Raw genomic sequence first — 13,388 nt, 5'->3', positions numbered from 1 at the left:
TCTTGTATCAAGTAACTGGCTTATATAAACCATATTTTGAGGCCCCAGATGGCCCATTTCCAGCTACCTCCATGAAACTATCAATTTACATCCGGTGCAGGTGAGGATCTGGACTTTAATGAGAGAAGGAATTATATCTATCCATTAAACTCTACAGAAATCTTGAAAATGTCTGCAAATATTTACGTGCTGTTGCTCTCATGTGTAGATTAGGAGGCATGTTACAGCCTCTTAGTCACATGGCCTTCCAATCAGTGGAGCAGTTTGATTTTTCTCCATATTTATGTCAATGTACCCACATACATATTTACATAGATCCAGGTGAGAGAAGAGAAGTTTGACTAAAAAAGTGAACAAAAAGTAATCTGATCTTTCCCCTAGTAAGACAAATTACAATGTACTACTAAAGTAACTAGCCTCAAATAAACAATGTTCTCGTGCAACTTTCAGAGATTTCTAGCAATCTTGGAAGCAAAATTTCTCTTTGCCCTACTTGATCAGTTTTTCAAAAACAGAAATGCACAGGCAGGAGTTGATTTCAAGAGAAAGCCTTGTTTTATTTTAAGAAAACACACAACTGCATTATATTAATCTCATTCAGGATCTAACTTTCCAGCCTGTAAATCTTAATATTTCTCTCAACAGGAGCCAGTATACCCAGTTTAAAATACTCAAAAAAGAAACAAAAAACCTGATTATCTACATACATAACCAGTAGTTTCTTCTCCCTTCTTTACTGCTGTAAAGAGGAGATGCAGTTACCAAGCCAAACAAAACAATCATTCAACATCTATCTGGGAAAGAATATCTTTCTCTGAACTCATTTTCAAACAGATGGGCTACATTCATTCGTACACGTGAGCCGATTGTCTCAGAGCCCTCCAAATGATTTACCTTTGAAGAGGTAAGGGCTTGTCATCTCACAAAGTTCGCATTTTCTCATGTATAGCAATGTAACTTTAATGAGATCATAAGCTACAGCCATGGTTCTCATGAGGTAAAGACCTCAGATTGCATCACAAAAGACAGCCAGATGTTGAAACAAAATGGTCAAAACCTAAGTGCCCAGTAGGCTCAAGAGTTACTCAGGTAGCAACTTCTCATTCCTCCCTTTCTCTCCGTACCTACATTACCTTGTCCCAGAGCAATGTGAATTTTCAAGGAGCCAGTGGCCTCTCTCCAGCAGCTAAAAATCTCTCAGTTAGCTTCACATCACATTTGAGCAGCATTTCTCAAGACACTGTGAGTAAGAGGAAGGCACCCACCTCACCCCACCAGCATCTCCATGCAAAACTGCCTAGCAATAGCCCCAACCTAATCCCACACATCTCATCCACCAAGACCACCACAGTTTCTTCCCATGACCCCAAAGCATTGAGGGATTAAAGTCATATGGAGAAAACCAGATGAAGGTCCCAATTGGAAAAGACCCAAGAGCCTCTGAACTAGTGACAACCTAAGATAAGTCTAAAGGAGATTCTGCATATCCATGGGATGCCGGAGATCTTTGAATGAACAAAGATGGAATGAATGTCCATCTTTGAACATAGACAGATGTCTGGAAGGCACTAGACCACCAATGGTTAGTGCTGACTTAGTTAAGGAGCACTTGGAGGGGCTGGATGGGTACAAGTCAGCAGCCCCAGACAACCTCCAGCCACGGGTGCTGAAGGAATTAGCCAGTGTCGTAGCCGAGATGCTGGCACGGCTGTTTGAGCACTCACGGTGGTCCGGCCAGGTCCCTGAGGACTGGAAAAGAGCCAATGTGGTGCCCACTTTTAAGAAGGGGAGAAGGGATAAGCCAGGTGACTTTAGGCCAGTCAGTCTTACCTCTATCCTTGGGAAAACGCTGGAAAAAAAACATTAAAGAGTGTATTTGTGAAGGCCCAGCAGGGGAAATGATGCTGAAAGAAAACCAGCATGGGTTTGTCACAGGTAGATCCTGCCTGACAAACCTTATAGCCTTTTACAACCAGGTCACACACTGCCTTGACACTGGAGCTGAGGCAGATGTCATCTACCTGGACTTTAAGAAGGCCTTCGATACTGTTCCACATCCTATTCTCATAAGGAAGCTAGCAGGCTGTGGAGTGGATGCTTACACAGTCAGGTGGGTGGCTAACTGGCTTAGGGATTGCACACAGACAGTGGTGGTAGTTGGGTCATTTTCGACCTGGAAAGAGGTGGGCAGTGGTGTCCCGCAGGGATTGGTCCTTGGGCTGTTGTTATTTAATATCTTCACCAGCGATTTGAATGAGGGTATGGACTTTATGGGGCAAAGTTAACACACTGGAGGGCAGGGAGCGGATTCAGGCCACTCTGGACACATTGGGTCAATGGGCAGAACGAAATAGGATGCAATTCAACAAAGACAAATGCAAGATACTCCACCTAGGGAGGAGGAATCTCCAGCACACCTATAGGTTGGGGCATGACCTCCTCAGCAGCTCAGCAGCTGAGAGGGAGCTTGGGAGTCAACTATGACTCCAAGATGAACGTGAGTCAACAGTGTAATGAAGCCATCAACAAAGCCAATCGCACCTTGTCGTGCATTAGCAGATGCATGACCAACAGATCAAGGGAGGTGATGTTCCCTCTCTATGTGGCATTAGTCAGTCTATGGTTGGGAGTACTGTATCCAGTTCTGGGGGTTGCACTTCAAGAGGGATGCAGAGAATCTGGAGAGGGTCCAGAGAGCCACTCGTATGATTACTGGCCTCCATACAAAACTCTATGAGGGGAGGTTGAGAGATCTGGATCTCTTCAGCCTTCACAAGAGACCTTTGAGGGGAGACCTTGTAGCAGCCTGTAAGTTTATCAAAGGAGGACAACAGAGAGTTGGAGATGCACTATTTACCAGGGCACCCCCAGGAGTAACTAGAAATAATGGGTACAAACTAGTGGAAAGTAGATTCAGGTTAGGCATTAGGAAAAAATTCTTCACAGTAAGGGTGGCTGGAATCTGGAACAGGCTGCCAAGAGAGGTGGTACTATTACCTAGCTTGGAGGTCTTCAAGAGGTGGCTAGGTAGGCACCTGACTCAGGTTGTCTGACCTCAGTCCTTTTCCTGCCCGGGGCAGGGGGTCAGACACGACTATCCTTCAGGGTCCCTTCCAACTCTACAATCTATGAAAACAAAAAGTATCAAATCCATACTCCCATAATCATTCTAACTGAATCAACGGAAAATCATAATCATAGAAAATGAGGGTTGGAAGGGACCTTATGAGGTCATCTTATCCACCCCCCTGCTCAAAGCAGGACCAGCCCCAACTAGATAAACAAATAGAAGTATTTAATGAACTCTTTTGATGGAAACTAAGATATTGCAATGCTCATTATTCTTCACTTTTGAAACCACAGGTAACAGATTCCTTTTAAACTTTCCCTACATTTCACAACAGCTAAATCATTTTTGCTCCATTTTTATTCTGCTTTGAGGAGACTAGGCCTAGGGAGTCTTGGAGCCTGAAAGTAGTAATTTTGGAAGGTTCTCTCGGACTGACATTAGGTGGCTATTGGGACATTTGAGCCTTCAGCTTCACATCTTCAACCACCTGAGTAGTGCTACAGTAGCTTTCTGACACATTCACTGCTACTAAAGCATGGTACAGTCACCTTAAAATTCTTAGTGAAAAACAATTTGGGTGTGAAGTGAACGTTGTGCATTCCTCCACCGTGAAATGTACTTTGAAGCAGGGAAACACCATGAGAAATGGTAGAAGCATCTCTGCTCCTATGTTGAATATATTTATTACCAACTTCACATATTCTGTCTCATGTATTTCAGAGTTTCTTGGACGATTCAAGGCAGTATCTCTTAACTCTTTTAGACCCAAGACACCCCCTTAGAAAATCCCAGCATTTAGCTTTCACTTAATTTTCTACTACTGAAGAAATAATAGAGCAATTCTTCTATTGCAAAGTCAGAAACCACAATAAGGCTAAATGCTTTTGGTGCTACAGATTCCTCTTTGAATTCCCAGCACCCTTACTGAGAATCATGATCTGGGACAAGGTGCAGGTATAATAGGCAAAAGGCTAGACTGGGATGATGGAGACCTGGGTTCAATCTCCCTGCTCTGCCACAAACTAACCAAGTGATCTTAGACAAGCTGTTGAATGTTTCAGTGCCTCAAGTTTCCATTGGTGCAACAGAGATGATTCTTCTCTGCCTTACACGGATACCATGAGCAGAGCTAACCCTTAGGGTGTGCAGGGCCCAGGGCATATCAGCCTGTGCAGAACCTGTGCAGGGGAGAGGCAGGGCTGGGGTGGCAAGCGGCTGGAGTGCAAACGCGTGGAGTGGTGGCGCCCTCAGCATGCGACAATGGCACTATCCGCGGGGCCCTTCTGGCGCTGTCCGTGGGGCCCGGAGTGGTCACACCAATTCACCACCCCTCGTCCCCACCAAGGGATGGCCCTGACCATGAGGATCAGTTCATGAATCATTGCGAGGTGCTCAGATACTCTGATGATGGTCAAGTACGTAGCTATGCATCTTCAGACCCCTTTTTGCTTCACATTCATCCACCATGTTTCTGGCTCCCTTTTATGCCACTCTGCAGTCCCCTAATTATATTTTCTGCAGTAGAAAATGGCTGTGGAGATACTGAATAGCATTTTGTTTAGGTTGTACAATACAGGGCATCTATAGTGGCTAGAGGGCCACATCCCATTGCATCAAATCTGTTAGGTTCATAGGGAGGCAGAGAAATGTATGAGTAATCCCTTCACTCCAGCACACCAGCCAAACTTTTCTATCTTTTCTGACAGCAAGTCCTCTTTGTGGTATTTCTGCAAATTGAAAACCTGTTGTTGGATAGAAAGACCAAATAGCAACATTTGTTAGAGGGGTAAGGTCTTCTGACTATAAGCCCCTTGTGGCAACCCAATGGGGGCAGAATTAAGGTCCTGTTGGATAGAAAGTGCTCCCCAGCATCTTTTTGGGGTTCATGTGGAAAAACCTTTGCTAAGAATTTCCCGGTTTGCCAGCCTTTGTGCATGCAGAGGTGAAAGCTAAAGTTCTAGATGGATACAGACCACTGCAATCACCTTAATTCCAACCCAGCCATTTAGTAAGAGGATTTCTTCTCTTTTATTAAAGCAACATTTCTTTTCCAAATGCAGGAATGAGCTAGGTTATCTCTGAGATAAGGAAGGAACCTGCAGGGCTTGATCAGAGTTGCACATGCAAGGCAGGAAACCCAACTAATTAGCTTCTTAATCAGGATCCTCCCTCAGCTCCCACATCTATGATCCCTCTTGTACTCCCACATGATTGCTCACCCAAGGACACCCCTCCCCCCACCCATGGTGCCCCATATCCTCTTTGGTCCCACAGAGACAGTCTGCCTGCAGTGTGCTCTTGGAATAGGGACGGTACTGGGACTTTATTTTCCACCAGTATGTTAGAAGGTCACTCAGCCCCAATCAGCTGGTACTGACTCCAAAGTCCAAAACTGGTTCAATAGAGGCTATCAATGACACAAAAATGAACTAAAGCACTCTTATTAGCTACCTAAGGACCAAAGCTATCCTAAAACAAGTCTGCAGCATACCCCACAGCATTGTTCATGATGGCTGATGAGCCTCCCATACTTGGCTGGAGGGTGAAGAATCACAGGATCATAGAAAATGATGGTTGGAAGGGACTTCAGGAGGTCATCCAGTCTAACCCCATTCAAAGCAGGACCAGCCCCAATTAGATTATCCCAGCCAAGGCTTTGTCTAGTTGGGTCTTAAAACCACTAAGGATGGAACTTCCACAACCTCTCTGGGTAACCTGTTTCACTGATTCACTACCCTCCTAGGGAGAAAGTTTTTCCTAATATCCAACCTAAACTTCCCTGTTGCAACTTGAGCCCATTGCTCCTTGTTCTATCATCTGCCACCACTGAGAACAGTCTAGCTCCATCCTCTCTGAAACCACCCTTCAGGGAGTTGAAGGCTCCTATTCACAATACTAAATAAGTCCAGATCCCTCAGTCTGTACTCATAAGTCAAGTGCCTGACCCCTCTATCCATTTTTGTTGCCCTTTGCTGGACTCCTTCCAATTTGTCCATATCTTTTCTGGAGTGGGGGACCCAAAACTGGGCACAATACTCCCAATGTGGCCTCATCAGTGCCAAAGACAGGGGAAGAATCACTTCCCTCAATCTGCTGTCAGTGCTCCTAGTAATATGTAGCCCAGTATACCATTAGCCTTCTTCGGAACAAGAGTACACTGTTGGTTCATGTTCAGCTTATTGTCCACTAACCTGCAGGTCCTTTTCTGAAGAGCTGCTGCTTAGCCAGCCAGTCCCCAGCCTGTAGCGGTGTATGGGATTGTTCTGTGTTAAGCGCAGGACTTTGCACTTGTCCTTTTTGAAATACTCTATAAAAAAATTCAGAAGCTGCTATGCAAGCCTGCTGCTGAAGGCAAGGTTATGAGGGCTTGGGAGAAAGGATGTCATGGTTAAAGACTCATCACTCCTGTCACTTCATGCAAAGTGACAGCTCAAAATCCACACATCCCCCAGCAAAACATGGGAGGTCAGATTTGACATCCCTGACATTTCTAAGGTAAGGGAACACACAGAATAAAATAAAAATCAACTCCTCATCCTCTTTAACAGCATAATATTAAAGTTTAAAATAAAAGGGGAGAAAGGTAGCAGAGGGACAGGAAGCTTAGTTAAAAATAAGGTTGTAGGTTACCTTTGAACCATTAAGAGATACTACTGGTAGTTTCGCCTTTGGTGGGGGGGAAGGAGAGCCGTATCTCTGAACCCCCCAAAAATATAGAACAGACATGAGTTCAGCTGTGGGGCCTTGTAGAAATAAGGAAGACATTTTGATCAAGGTTTTTTGCAGAAATCTACCAGTGGCTTAACACAGATTACAGCCTGTAGAATGCTTCTTTTTGAGAGCAAGGATTTCTCTGGTATGCCAAGCTATGTAAGCATTCCCTCACGTACTAATCTAATCTAAGAGTCAGAGGTGTCCCATGTTGTTTTTATGACAGCAAGGACATGGGGGGGAAAATGCCCTGCAGCAGAAGAATGCCAAATTTTAAGTTCCATGTTCTGTATTTAAGACTTGAAAGGCGTTGGCCTGTTTCTTCCCAACCTTGTACCTTCTGCACTCATTCACACCTATGTAAAGTGAATGTAAAATGCTATTAAATCAGCATTCTAGAATTTAAAAAATCTTCAAATTGACTTGTGGCACCAATGAGAACAAAAATCAGCTCTGTGCCAGGACTCTCTGAATGCAATGCATCTTTACTGCTGTGTTGGCTCAGGTTATTTACATGAGTGTTAACTCCTTTCCGGTTAGCCTAACTTGTACTTCAGTGGCCATACTGACACTGTTTGAGGAATCTGGATTAGCAGCACAGTTATGATGCTAATTATACCTCTTGCTATACCCCCAGTGGAATGGCCAACTCAAGCCAAAAGCACCACAGCAATAGAGTTATGGGCAGTATGGAAGAAAAGACAGGTGAAGAAATTCAAGTTAATTTTGCAGTGAAGAACTGCATGATCATTTAACTAAGATAATTGAAAGTGATGGTGTAGCAGAGCACTAGGGTGCCTGCTACTGAATAGTGATGATATAGGCCTAGCTGCCATTCATTAGGGCAGCAGGTGCCAGTTATTATGGATACTAATTGGGTCAGCTGACTGCCAGGGGGCAGGGCCTGGCCTTCATAAACAGAGAAGGCTAAAGCCAGAGCTAGTTCCCCTCTGGCAGCTGCAGGAGCAGGGCACGGCACGGCACGGCAGACTGACTGACTGACTGAGTCTATGGGGGCGGGGGAGAACCCTGACAGGAGTGTACGTTCTAGTCGGTAGGCTTATTGTTATGTTACGGCCGTGTGGCTTGTGGTTCTGTTTAGTTATTGTTATACCGGAGGACCGGGCGAGGCTGTAGGGGTGGAGGAGGTCTCATCAGGAGCTCCCCAGTAAACTGGGGGAGTTCCTAGCACCACAGAGGGTGCTGCGTAGTGGGGTGTCCTGACCCCAGCCCAGTGGGGGCAATATTGGGATAAGCCCCAACTGGAAATGGCCCCAGTGGGGCATAGACCTGAGAAGGCAGGTCTGGGGGCCAGGTGAGGCTAAGCCCGCCTGAGCCCCAACCTTAAGAAGCCCGAGTCGGGCATCGAAGGTCCCAGTGGGGGCAGGCACGCGAGAGACGAAGCACAGGCCCGGGTGCGGGCAGCAGCATGAGGAGTGCAAGCATAGGAAGCCCGAGTCGGGCATAGCAGGCCCCAGTGTGGGCGGGCACGCGCGAGGCGTGAACACAGGCTCGAGTGCAGGCGGAGAGCGCGAGCAAGGGCCCCAGAGCGGGCAGGGGAGCACATGAGGTGCGAGTATATTGGACATTGGGCAGGCCCAGTGGGGCACTGCCTGTGAAGGGGAAGCCCGGAAGGGGGCAAGCCCAGTGGAAGGTCCCGGAGAGAAGGGTGAGTCTACTAGGGAGCCCGAAGAGAGAGAGAGCAGGCTACGTAGAACAGTCTCCGAGACGGGCCGACACAGGGAGTAGCCCCGGAATCATGGTATCAAGACCGGCCCCATGCCAAGGGGGCAAGAAGGCAGCCTCCCATTGATGATAATAAGATCAAAGACGTGGCGGGCGAGATAGAGGGTGCGTTCGGGACCCAGACTTGGCACGGTAGGCAAAGGCGCTAGGGGAGGTCACGGCACCCCTAGGTACCGTCCTGTCACAGATGGGTACAAGTTTTTTCAGTAATAGCTCCTTCATCCAATCTCACGTGCCTGGACCTAGTATACAAGCTCTTATCTCCATCCATCTGGTTATAGTGGTCTTTGAGGCCTGGAACCTCAGCATACAACCCTGGTACACAAAGAAAAAGAAATGCTCTGATCTGTGGAAAGCAGTAGTTCCTTGCCATCTCCACTTCATGCCTCTAACTAAGCACTATTTCAGAGCTCTGCAACTATTAAGTGCCATTTCTTTACTAACGCGGAATTCAGCACAGCACCTTAGTAAAGAAGTGTCTTGATTAATCCAGAATGATAAGAGGACCCTTAGGAAGAAGTCAAAAAATAATAACCAGCACCTTCTTAGGACCTGTTTATACTTGGAAAATTGCTGCAACCGCTACTAAGTATACAGTAAATTTTTAAGTGTAGACCAGTATCTTCTTAAAAATTGGAAGAATCACACTGCCAGGTTTTGACCTTTCTGACCAGTGGAATGGCTGCCAAAGAGAACGCTAAGGGTAAGAAACCATCAGCTACAGAAGTGAAAGGTGAAAGAATTACTATCAAGTTCAGAGTCCAAGGGGGCAACCGGAACTTGTTACTAAACAGCCAGGCAGAACAAGCATGCTGAATAAAGGAAACGACCAACAATTGAGACCTGGGAGAGTATCTTTCAGTGGTCCCCAGGACAACTAGAATAGAATCTACTGGGTTAATGTCAGTCCATTTAAAAACTGATTGTGATGCAAACATTTCCCCCACAACAGTTGATTGAAGCTAACTTTTTTAAATGACATTCAACAGATGAGGAGAGCAACAATGTTCTTCAGTGGGACTCAGTATAATAGCATTTTTTTGCTGCTTCAATATGAGCAAAAATAAAAAGGGCAGCTGTAAATGAACCACTTTAAGGGCAAATGTTACAAATACTGCCCTTCTTCAGACATGAAGCACATCAGGAGTTCTTTCATGCAGTGTTTCAAAACAATGGACATTTTCTTTTAAGCAATTGCATTGTATCTGCACTGAAGAGTGAGGAATGGCTAGATATCATTAGCTGAAAAGTCAGTTTAAAAACCTTAGTACACTGGAACTTTTTGTAATTCACACCCCACAAACGTGCATATAATGAAGTTTTATACTCAAATACAGTTTGTCTGGTGTCTATTCCCTGTCTGCAGATATAGGTATCCTGCAACATCTAACAAGTGCTGCGATTTACTCTACTAGCAATAAATATAAGGTTGCATGGAAATCAAATTTGACTTGTTAACTGAAAACACAAGCAAATAAAATTGACGTTAATTGCTCACATCTTCCCTCGTTGCTCTGCAGGCTGCACCACTCAAAATTATCCATTAAAGCTACTAATATTGTATCTGTAACATGGAACATAGTGTAATTTAAGTGGTTCTAGGCTAAGAACATCCCTATATGGCCCTAAATTACATGACATACTTGTCGCAGGGCCAAGTATGATGCAAGCTTTACTCTCCAGGACACAAGAGATCCAACTTATTATTTTAAAATCAAAATCAAGTACAGCACGCACAAGAACTTAATTTATCAACCAATTCCTATTACAGCTATCACTAAGGGGTATGTCATAATAATTTTAAACAACTATTTCTAAGGGCAATGGTATCGAAATTCATAGCTTTCCAAGGTCTCAGATTAACTGAGGAAGATCTGTTACCTGCAACTACCAAACTTCCAAAGGATCCTCATTTCTTAGTCCCTTCTATTTCCCTGCCCTGAAAGATTTAAACATTTGTCCCCATTTAAGCTAAAAATGTATGCAATTTCAAAAACAAGGTTCAGACTGCAGTTTTAACTAATTCTATACAGCACATTAAGCATGGTATTTTATTGTGCGGGTTAAGTAAGTTTAGGACAGCTGCTGAAAACATTTGCTGAAAATACAAAATAGCAGCTTTGTTTAAGTAGTTATCGTGAAGTTTCAGTTTGCTACACAAACAAAGTAAAACAGGTTGGAAAAAAATTCAAGCTGCTACAAGTCCCCATTGCTCATGTTACTTTAAGATGTTAGCTGGAAGAACTGAGGTGTTATTCTTCAAGCAAATGAGTGAAGAACTTTAATAAACTAAAGTTTTTTATGGCTTTACACTTTAGACGTTTGAGATGCATTAGGAGATATCAAACAATAAGCATTAAAGGGTAACAAAATATATTATGTAAAAGAAACATGCACAAGCCTTAAACTCACCCAGTATTTGAAAGTTGTTTCAAAGGACAAGAAGAGCTAAATTAATTCTTCCAATGACTGCCTTCCTAAACGTAAATACAGTCTGAAGTCTAAAATAGATATCCTATCATAGTCAGTGCAGTCCCATTTGAACCTACGATCTTATACTGGGTAAACAGTTCTACAACTTACACAGCAGCCTCTGGATAAAATTAACTCTGACACAGGAGAGCAGACAACACTGACAAGCATCAGCGTATGTGCAGGGTGAAAATCTGCCTCCTCTTAACAGGAAATTTTGCTGGGGGTGGGTACTGATATAACACAATACTACGTCACCAGTTGTACAAACCAATCCAGTGAAACTCACATTAAAAGAAACAGAATGTTCTCCTTTTTTTCCCCCCCAATGCAGTGGCACAAAGAAGAAAAAACACATTTTCACACCATGCAAGTACCTGAAGTTTTTTGCACAATCAAGTTGTTTTTGAGACGTCCTTACAAGCAACAGTATATTTATACCAAATTAAGAAAACTCCATGTTACACTACTGTATAAATCCCCAGTTTTGCAAAGGTCTTTTCATGTGCATAACTTTACTCGATAAGTCAAGTCCCATTTGGTCTACAGAACTATTCAGAATGCATATACTGTAGTTAAAAATGTAAGTTTTACGTAACTGGAGCCTAAGAGGGAAACCTTTTGTTCTTATGGATTTCCCACATTAGAAGTTCACATTAAAAATAATCCATCAAAATTTTGAGTTCCACTTTCCTAAGTGGAATATGTTTCTAAATACATGGTAAAGAAAAGTACTATTTGCTCAGAAACAACTGCCTCCTATGTTAAGTTTGGCAGATGTAAAGTATTTTCTACAAAGAAGTTTACAGAATGCAAATTTTCACTCTAGCTTTCAACTTCTGATAAACAGAAACTTAGTTCAAGTGCAGCTGTGTTTATCAATAAACTTAAAAATGTTCAGAACTGGATGTATACTTCAAAGGGATTTCTGGGTATTCAACATTTTGGGAAAAACAGACTAGTGATTTCAATGCTTAAATGCAGATATAGGAGCCCACTATGCAACCAGTATCAAAATTTAAGTCTCAAATACCTGAATACAGCATGTTTCCCTGCAATGAGTGTTTAAGGTTTTCTAAAATGGGTGTCTGTTCTCAGAATAAACTGCAGATCATACTCATCCATGCGTCATTTAGTCAATGAGAGAAGTGACTATCTTCCACAAGGAGTCTCCCACATATTAGCAAGTACATACACATATTTCAGTACTCTTAATGACAAGCTGCCCAGTGAAGACGAGAGAGACTACTCATGGTTGGGCCCCAGGGTTATTATAAAAAACAAAAAAGCAAGAGTGAACACGAGTATGCATCCCTTTTAAAATACTATTCAGCGTGGCTTTAAGGAGTTGAACATAAAATATAATTCTATTCCTTCTGTTTTCCATTATAAATTTTTTGACATTTGGCAGGGTAAACCTCTATTGTAACATGTCACAAAGTCTTATCTTTTCTGCTCTTGCTGTAATCTGTGAAACCCTAAAGCCCACTCCAACTCTCCCTAAACTTCCACTCATGCATCTCACAGGAACAACTAAACATGTGCATCCAAATACAAAGAACAAGGTCCGATTAAATCATTTCTTATCAATTTAGTTTAACAGATTTTTATACTAACTCGTAAACTAGGATTTCCTATGACATGAACCAACTCAGACCTGACACGGCAGATTTCTGGGGTTGATTTAATGCAATTCCCCACAGACTAGTGCTGTTACAAAGATTATTTTACCTTTACTTTGATAATATATGGACAGAATATCTAAACTTTTAAATCAAATAAAAGTAAGCAACACAGAAAAAGCAAACAACTTTAAAGTTTTTCTTCTGCTTAATCACTGTTTGGGACCTCAGTTATTATTAAGGCAGAATAACTTTTCTCATAAGATCATGCAGCTTGGGTTCTCACTGAAAAAACAGGCAAAGTACTCTATATATAAACACAGAATAAGTTACGAGGAACAGATTTTAGAAGCAGAAAAAAAAAATCAACTCAGTTCCCATCAGATAAATGTCTAACGGTATAACCTTCAGATAGATCTATAAACCGTTTTTTGTAATAGCTTTTTTTGTTTTCAGGACACAATCATGTCATCTATTGTACTTTATAACTCAGACTCATCTGGAATTAGGGTTATTAAGTTGCTGCTGATTCATAAATCAGAAAATAGATCACCTTTATTTAAATAACCATTTTTTTAAACTTATCTTTCATTTGTACTTTGTTATCCTAAAGGTTGCTTCTTATGGCTGATAGCCATTAAATATATTGATTTGCAACTAAGTATATAGCCTTTATACTAAATTTAGTACTTCACCTTGTTAACCAGCTGGATATTCCACACACACACACACACACACACACACACACACACACACACACACACACA

At 42.8% G+C, this 13,388-nt stretch overlaps 1 protein-coding gene across 3 annotated transcripts in view; it reads right to left on the bottom strand.

The window, feature by feature from the left end:
• Positions 1–13,388, bottom strand: part of SLC20A2 (solute carrier family 20 member 2) — a 72,660-nt gene that overhangs the window by 43,354 nt on the left and 15,918 nt on the right. Inside the window, exon 1 of one of the 3 annotated variants that reach the window (XM_019534181.1) lies at positions 10,940–11,208. The exons of 1 other annotated variant lie outside the window; for it this stretch is intronic. The gene's annotated coding sequence lies outside the window, so the exon portion shown is untranslated. Of the gene's footprint in view, positions 1–10,939; positions 11,209–13,388 lie in introns of those variants that run through there. One more of the 3 variants, XM_019534179.1, reaches the window with a different exon arrangement.

The sequence above is a fragment of the Crocodylus porosus genome, unplaced genomic scaffold, assembly GCF_001723895.1.
Source record: "Crocodylus porosus isolate Cpor-Errol unplaced genomic scaffold, CroPor_comp1, whole genome shotgun sequence".
NCBI classification, from domain to species: Eukaryota; Metazoa; Chordata; order Crocodylia; family Crocodylidae; genus Crocodylus; species Crocodylus porosus.
This window is presented reverse-complemented; position numbering and strand designations above follow the sequence as displayed.